Source organism: Penaeus vannamei, chromosome 16 (assembly GCF_042767895.1).
Source record: "Penaeus vannamei isolate JL-2024 chromosome 16, ASM4276789v1, whole genome shotgun sequence".
NCBI lineage: Eukaryota > Metazoa > Arthropoda > Malacostraca > Decapoda > Penaeidae > Penaeus > Penaeus vannamei.
In genome coordinates, this window is record NC_091564.1 from 24171176 (window position 1) to 24181516 (window position 10341).

Here is a 10341-nt window from a genome sequence, read left to right on the forward strand (position 1 = left end):
AAATACGGCAAAATCTAGCGTATTACAGGCTTTTCAGAGGAACGTCGAAAAAAAAACCTTTTTCGCTTTTTATTGGTAATTATGAGGATTTTAACATTAATTCAGGTAATTATAATGATTTTCATGATAATTCCTTTATTATTGAAAATAATGATAATTATGATGATAATGACAATGATAATGATAATAATGATAGAATCATAATTATAATGGTAATTTTGATAATTACTACAATAATAGCAATAATTAATTCTATTCCAATAAGTTTCATACTAATAAGGACAATAGAAATAATAATAACATCATTATCATTGTCATTATAATTATTGGTATTGTCATTATTATTTCTAAAAATATCATTATTGCTATTATCATTATAAAAATAGTTATTTAATGAAAATAGCAATAATAATTGGCATAATAATTATCATAACTGATATAATGATGATAAAAATAATGATAATCATGATGATGACTATAATGATAATAATCATAAAATAATGGCAGTAATGATAATAATGATGATAATAAATATCATTCAGTCCATTTATGATATAATAAAGGCCACAAGTAATAAAATCCCAAAAGTCGAAAAAATGGCAAAATCTAGTCTATTACCGCCTTTTGACAGAAACGTCGGGAAAAAAACCTTTTCGCTTATAAATGGTAATTATGAGGATTTTAACATTAATATAGGCAATTATGAGGATTTTCATGATAATACCTTTATTATTGACAATAATGATGATAATTATGTCGATAATGACAATAAAAATGATAATGATGATAAAATCATAATTATAATGATAATTTTGATAATTACTGCAATAATAGCAATAATTAACTCTATTCCAATAATTTTCATAATAATAATGACAATAGAAATAATAATAACATCATTATTTTTGTCATTATAATCTTTTTTATTGTCATTATTATTTCTGATGATAATTATGTTGATAATGACAATGATAATGACAATAATAATGATAATAATGATAAAATCATAATTGTAATGATAATTTTGATAATTACTGCAATAATAGCAATAATCAACTCTATTCCAATAATTTTCAGACTAATAATGACAATAGAAATAATGATATCATTGTCATTGTCATTATAATTATTGTTATTGTCATTATTATTTCTAAAATTATCATTATTGCTATTATCATTATAAAAAAATAGATATAATGAAAATAACAATAATAGTTAGCATTATAATTATCATAACTGCAATAATGATGATAATCATGACGATAATAATTATTATGATAATAATCAAATAAATAATGACAGTAAAGATATTAATGATAAAAATTATTATTCAGTCCATTTATAATGAAATGAAGGCCAAAAGTAATAAAATCCCATAAGTCGAAAAAACGGCAAAATCTAGCGTATTACAGCCTTTTCAGAGAAACGTCGAAAATCCCCCTTTTTCACTTTTTAATAAGGATTTTAACATTAATTCAGGTAATTATGATGATTTTCATGATAATTCCTTTATTGTTGACAATAATGATGATAATTATGATGATAATGACAGTGATAATGACAATAATAATAATAATGATAAAATCATAATTACAATGATAATTGTGATAATTACTGCAATAATAGCAATAATTAACTCTATTCCAATAATTTTCATACTAATAATGACAATAGAAATAATAATAACATCATTATCATTGTCATTATAATTATTGTTATTGTCAATATTATTTCTAATATTAATATTATTGCTATTATCATTATAAAAATAATTATAATGATGAAAATACCAATAGTAATTAGAATTATAATTATCATAACTGATACAATGATGATAATAATAATAATAATCATGATGATAATGACTATAATGATAATCATAAAAATAATGAAAGTAATGATGATGATAATAATCATCATTCAGTCCATTTATGATAAAACAAAGGCCAAAAATAATAAATTCCCAAAACTAAAAAAAAAAGGCAAAATCTAGATTATTACAGCCTTTTGGAAGAAACGTCAAAAAAAACCTTTTTCCCTTTTTAATGGTAATTATGAGGATTTTAACATTAATTCAGGTAATTGTGATGATTTTCATGATAATTCCTTCATTATTGACAATAATGATGATAATTATGACGATAATGACAATAATAATGACAATAATGATAAAATCATAATTATAATGATAATTTTGATAATTACTGCAATAATAGCAATAATTAACTCTAGTCCAAACATTTTCATTTTAATAATGACAATAGAAATAATAATAACATCATTATCATTGTCATTATGATTATTGTTATTGTCATTATTGTTTCTAAAATTATTGTTATTGCTAATATCATTATAAAAAGTTATAATGATGAAAATAGCAATGACAATTATCATAATAATTATCATAACTTGCAATAATGATGATAATAATAATGATAATCATGATGATAATGACTATAATGATAATAATCATAAAAATAATGATAATAATGAGAGAAACGTCGAAAAAACCTTTTCGCTTTATATTGGTAATTAAGAGGATTTTAACATTAATTCAGGTAATTGTGATGATTTTCATGATAATTCCTTCATCATCTGCAATAATGATGATAATTAGGATGATAATGACAATAATAATGACAATAATAATGATAATGATAAAATCATAATTATAAGGATAATTTCTATAATTACTGCAATAATCAACTCTATTCCAATAATTTTCAGACTAATAATGAGAATAGAAATAACAACATCATTATCATTGTCATTATAATTATTACTATTGTCATTATTATTTCTAAAATTATCATTATTGCTATTATCATTATAGAAATAGTTATGATGATGAAAATAGCTATAATAATTTGCATAATAATCATTAAAACTGCAATAATGATGATAATAAGGATGATAATCCTGATGATAATGACTATAATGATAATAATCATAAGAATGATGACAGTAATGATAATAATGATTGTTATAATTATTATCCAGTCCATTTATAATGAAATAAAGGCCAAAAGTAATAAAATCCCAAAAGGCGAAAAAACGGCAAAATCTAGCGTATTACATCCTTTTCAGAGAAACGTCGAAAAAAAACTTTTCGCATTTTATTGGTAATTATGAGGATTTTCACATTAATTCAGATAATTGTGATGATTTTCATATTAATTCCTTCATCATATGTAATAATGATGATAATTATGGTGATAATGACAATGATAAAGACAATAATAATGATAATAATGATAAAATCATAATTATAATGATAATTTTCATAATTACTGCTATACTAGCGATAATCAACTCTATTCCCATGATTTTCAGACTAATAATAACAATAGAAATAATAATATCATTATCATTGTCATTGTAATTATTACTATTGTCATTATTATTTCTAAAATTATAGTAATTGTTTTTATCATTATGAAAATAGTTATGATGATGAAAATAGCTATAATAATTAGCATAATAATCATTATAGCTGCAATAATGATGATAATAATGATGATAATCATGATGATAATGACTATAATGATAATAATCCTAAGAATAATGACAGCAATGATAATAATGATGATAATAATTATTATCCAGTCCATTTATAATGAAATAAAGGCCAAAAGTAATTAAATCCCAAAAGAAGAAAAAACGGCAGAATGTAGCGTATTACAGCCTTTTGAGAGAAACGTCGAAAAAAAACCTTTTCGCTTTTTATTAGTAATTATGAGGTTTTTAACATTAATTCAAGAAATTGTAATGATTTTCATGATAATTCCTTTATTATATGCAATAATGATGATAATTATGATGATAATGCTAATGATAATTACAATAATAATGACAATAATAATAAAATCATAATTATAATGATAATTTTGATAATTACTGCAATAATAGCAATAATCAACACTATTCCAATAATTTTCAGACTAACAATAATAATAGAAATAATAATAACATCATTATCATTGCCATTACAATTATTACTATTGTCATTATTATTTCTACAATTACCATTATTGCTACTATCACTATAAAAATAATTATGATCATGAAAGTAGCTATAATAATTAGCATAATAATGATTATAACTGCAATAATGATAGTAATAATTATGATAATCATGATGATGACTATAATGATAATAATCATAAGAATAATGACATAATCATAATAATGATGATAATAATTATTATCCAGTCCATTTATAATGAAATAAAGGCCAAAAGTAATAAAATTCCAAAAGTCGAAAAATCGGCAAAATCTAGCTTGTGGGATTTCATTACTTTTGACATTTATTTCATTATAAATGGATTGGATAATAATTATTATCATTATTATCATTATTCTTATGATTATTATCATTAGAGTCATTATCATCATGATTATTATCATTATTGCAGTTATAATGATTATTATGCTAATCATTATAGCTATTTACATCATCATAACTATTTTATAATGATAATAGCAATAATGATATTTATAGAAATAATAATGACAATAGTAGTAATTATAATGACAATGATAATGATGTTATTATTATTTCTATTGTCATTATTAGTCTGAAAATTACTTGAATAGAGTTGGTTATTGCTATTATTGCAGCAATTATCATAATTATCATTATACTTATGATTTTATGATTATTATCATTAATATTGTCATTATCATTGTCATTATAATCATAATTATCATTATTGCATATAATGAAGGAATTATCATGAAAATCATCACAATTACCTGAATTAATTTTATAATCCTCATAATTACCAATAAAAAGCGAAAAGTTTTTTTTTCGACGTTTCTCTCAAATGGCTGTAATACGATCGATTTTGCCGTTTTTTCGACTTTTGGGATTTCATTACTTTTGGCCTTTATTTCATTGTAAATGGACTGGATAATCATTATCATTATTGTCATTATTCTTATGATTATTATCATTATAGTCATTACCATCATGATTATCTTTATTATCATTATTATTGCAGTTATAATGATTATTATGCTAATTATTATAGCTATTTTCATCATCATAACTATTTTTATAATGATAATAGTAATAATGATAATTTTAGAAATAATAATGACAATACTAATAATCATAATGACAATGATAATGATGTTATTATTTCTATTTTCATTATTAGTATGAAAATTATTGGAATAGAGTTGAATATTGCTATTATTGCAGTAATTATCAAAATTATCATTATAATTGTTTTTATCATTATTATCATTATTATTGTCATTATTTATGGTATTATCATCATAATTATTATCATTATTGCATATAATAAAGGAATTATCATGAAAATCAACAAATCCTGGCAAATAGCCACTGTACCCCAGAGCTGGAAACAAGCCACAATAGTTCCCATCCCAAAACCAAAGGAGCCTGGCAAGTACTGTCCCATCTCTTTTCTCAGCTGCCTGGGTAAAACAGCTGAGAAGATGGTACTCAACAGGCTCCGATGGAAAACGGGTCCCCCCCATAAACACCTGCACGGGTTCAAAAGGGGTAAGAGCACTGCTCATAGCATTTCCACACTCTTAAGCACAATCTGCACCTCGCCCGCTGTGGTTGTCTTCCTTGACCTGGAGAAGGCTTTTGAACTGGCAAGTCCGCTTGCCATTCAAGAGACCTAATCCACAAAGGAGTCAAAGGCAGACTCTTGGCCTGGATAGCTGACTATTTTAAAAATAGATCAGCAAATGTCAGTTTTCAAGGCCACCTCTCACAGCACGTGCCACTTGAAAATGGAACTCCTCAGGGAGGGGTTCTTAGTCCAGCCCTGTTTAATATCCTCATGTCCAACATACTCGACATTCACCTGCCAGAGGGATGCAAGATCATCTCTTATGCAGATGACTTGGCAATCATAGCCTCTGGAAATCACTGCCTTACTAGAGCTCAGCGTTGTCTGAACCTGGTGTTTGAAGAGTGTGGTAGGACGAGTCTAAAAATATCAGCAGCAAAATCCAAAGCAATGGCTCTGAGAACCAATGTCAGAAACCAAAAACTCACTATAGAGGGTATGGATCTGGAATGGGTGAAGGACTATCTATACCTTGGTGTATGGATAGGACACACTCACTTTCAAAAAGGAGATCCAATACCTGCTTGACAGAACCAAGGAAAGACTGTCAGTCATGAAAGTCATGACAGGGAGACACATAGGAGCAGGACACAAAATACTAAGATCATTCTATGTACATGCTGTCCGTTCTATTAATGACTATGCATCTGTCGCCCTCATTGCTTCCAGCACAACATTAAAAGAAAAACTGGAAACAATACAAAACGAAGCAGCCAGGATAATTCTAAGTGCACCTAAGTGGACAAAGGTCATCAAGCTCCTCATGGAAGCTGATTTACCGTCCATGGATGCTAGAATAGATCTAATGGCAACACAGTTCCTTTCCAAGGTCCTGCAGGCACCCACAAACTCCTATCTAAGACAAAGAATTCTCAGACGCCTACAACAAGATTACCAGTTGTTTGCGGACAATTCCTGGCTCACACATACAGCCAGAGTTTTGATACGCTTTCAGCTAAAAGATTCATTGCTTGCCAAGGGTATGGACTCCCCTCACCCTGATTAAAAGGAACTCCGCCGTGGGCAAACGAAATGATCGAATTCTCAATTCTAAATCTCACAATGAGAAAAGATCAATATTCCATGCCTAGCCTAAAGGCACAAGCACAAAGGGTCATTGATCAAATAACTCCGCCGGGCAGTATAACATACTACACGGACGGATCCGTGGATCCAATAAACTATACTGCAGGCGCCGGCTTTGCAACAAAGGATACCACAGCATCCATTAGGGTCACTGACAATGCCTCAACGCTTCAGGCTGAAACGGTTGCGATCATGGAAGCATTGACACACGCGTCCCTAAGGGGAGGACACGTTGTCATTCATACAGATTCAAGAGCAACTATTGACAGCTTACAGGATAGCATGCCTCCAGATAACATCTACCTCTTGACAACAGTGCTAAACATAGCCCAAAGAATCTTTAGTCAAGGTAGAAGAATCATCATAAACTGGGTCCCAAGCCACATAGGCATACAAGGGAACGAGCTTGCTGATAAACTAGCCGAAAAGGAAAGGGGTACGCCCCCATCCTCCATGATCGTTAAACCCAGCCGAAGGGGACTAAGCCAAGGTACCAAAGCTGCAGCGTGTGCGGTCCTCCGGGAAGCACATAGACAAAACATCACAAAATCGCTTGCTGCCAAGTGGTACTCAGATGCTTCAGGCTATGAGCCACTGACCCTTCCTCAAAAAACAAAAAGAGGTACCGAAGTCATACTATTCAGACTAAGACTAGTTTACCAATGTGCTTGGCAAATTATTGACAATGAGACTGCGAGGTTATGCAAACACTACGGCGAGCCTAACGCCACCCTGTTACATTACTTGCAGAATTGTGTACACACAATTTCTGAGGCAGGGACCACCCACCACAGCCGCCGGGCTGGTAAAAAGGGTGTGCAACATGCTTACCCCGTGGCAGCTGGATCGCTTGCTTGCAATCCATCCACCGCGATAAGAATGCAGTTCAAAGAAAACTTCTGAGTTAACTAGAAATAGTTAACACAGGCCGGACCACTCCAGAGAAAAGGCCAGGGCAAAGCATGACTTCGCAAATCAAACTGAACTGAATCGAACTTCCCTCTTCAGACCCGAAGATGGAATCGAGGACGATTCCGACACTGTTGTCTAAATTTCATCAATAAATCTATTCTGTGCATTGTGGGTTTTTCTACCAATAATGATAATGATAATAATAATAATAACAATAATGATAATAATAATAAAGATAATGATAATAATACTAATGACAATCCTAATAATAAGAATTATAATGATAATGATAACAATCCTAACGAATATGGTTAATGATAACGTTAATAGTAATGATATTATGAATGACAATGAAATAATGATAGTGATGATAGTAATAATAATGGCAATAGTAACACTAATAAATACAGTAATATCGATGATAATAACAATAATAAATATCAATAACAATAATACTTATCATAATAAAAACAAAAACCGAAAACAACCGATAACTAATAGTAATAACAATAACTTTTATTGTTATTACTATTATTGATATCATTGTTGTTACTATTATTGATATCATTGTTATTACTATTTCTATCATTATTATTATTATTATGAGGATCATAATGATGATACTCGGGATAGCAATAATGATGATGATAATAATAATAATAATAATGATATTGATAATGACAATAATAATAATGATATTGATAATGACAATAATAATAATGATAATAATAATGCAATAATGTAGGTAATAACAATGATGATAAAGATAATAATAATGGTCATAAAGATAATGATATTACTACTACTACTACTACAACTAATAAAAATAACAATAATAATAATGATACTGATAACACTAATAATGATGATGATAATAATAATAATAAATAAATAATAATAACAATATGATAATAGTGATAATGGTCATATTGATAATAAAGAAAAATAATGATAACTAATGATAATAATCATAATAACGATAAGAATAGTAACAATACTAATAACAATGATAAAAATAATAGTGACAATGATAATAAAGATGTTTATGATTATATTACCAGTAATAAAAACATTTACAATAAGAATTATGATAATGATTATGATAACAATAATAATACCAATATCAACAACGATAATAATAACGATAATATAATCAAAATGATGATATTGATATTTATAATAATAAGAAAAATTAAAATTTTAATTAATATGAGTAATGATAACAATTAATAATAACAAAAATGATAACAATAATGATAAGAACACGATAATAATAATATTAATGATAGTAATGATGATGATAAGGATAATAATGATAACACTAATATTCGTAATAACAATAATGATAGTAATAATGCAAATATCATTACCATCATTTTCAGTAGTATCGATGATAATGATATTAATAATGATGGTAAAAATATAATGATATGAATAACAAAATCATAATGAATAATAATGATAATAATTATAATGATTATAATAATAATATTAATGATCATCTTGATGATAATAATGATGATGATGATGATGATGAAGATGAAGATGAAGATGAAGATGAAGATGAAGACGATGATGATGGTAATGATGATGAGGATAAGGATGAGGATGATGATGATGATAGTAATGGTGATGGTGATGGTGATGATGTTGATTATTACGAAAATACCAATAGTAATAATGGTACGATGATAATGATATTGCAATCATAACTGTAGCTATTGTTATTTTTACTACTATTATTATCATTATTTCCATTATCATTATAACTATAACGATAATAATAACAATAATAATGATAATGATAATAATAATAATAATAATAATTATAATAATAATAATAATAATATCAAAAATAATAATAATAATGATAATAATAGCAATACTGATAATAATAGTTATAATAATGATAATGATAATAATAATAATAGTAATGATAAAATTGATAAATATAATAACAATAAAATAATGATTATAATAATAATCATTAATTTAGTAATAATAACAATAATATTTATAATAATAGCAATATGACTACTGCTACTACTACTAATAATAACAATAACAATAATGATAATAATGGTGATGATGATGATGATAAAAATGATAACAGTAATAATAATTATAATAATGGTAATAATCATAGTAATGCTAATCATAAGAAGAGAACGCTACCACTTAGTATTACTAGCACCAAAGACAATCATCATCATTATCATTGTTATATTTATTTTCATTATTATTATCATTATGACAGTAACAACAATAATGATTTTTTCATTATCATTGTTAGTATTATTGCCATTATGATTATAATTATTTATATTATCATTTTGTCATTTTTACCATTACTATTATCACCATTATTATCATTATTATTTTGATTATCATTATTTTCGTCATTTTTACTATTACTATTAACACTATTATTATCATTATCATTATCATCATTATTATTATCAGTTATTATCGTTATTATTATTTCTATTAATTAAAAATTGAAAGTAGTGCTACTATTAATAACCATAAACCATGAAATTATAAGATTAGTTATATCATAAACATAGTTATCTTTAAAATAACACCGAGAATATTGCAAATATTAATAAAAGCATAATGATTATATCTAGCAATGGCGGAACAATTATATCGGTATTTGCAAGATATTTTGGTTGCACTCATGATGATAATAACAAAGGTCATTGATACGATTATGGTAATAATTATGATA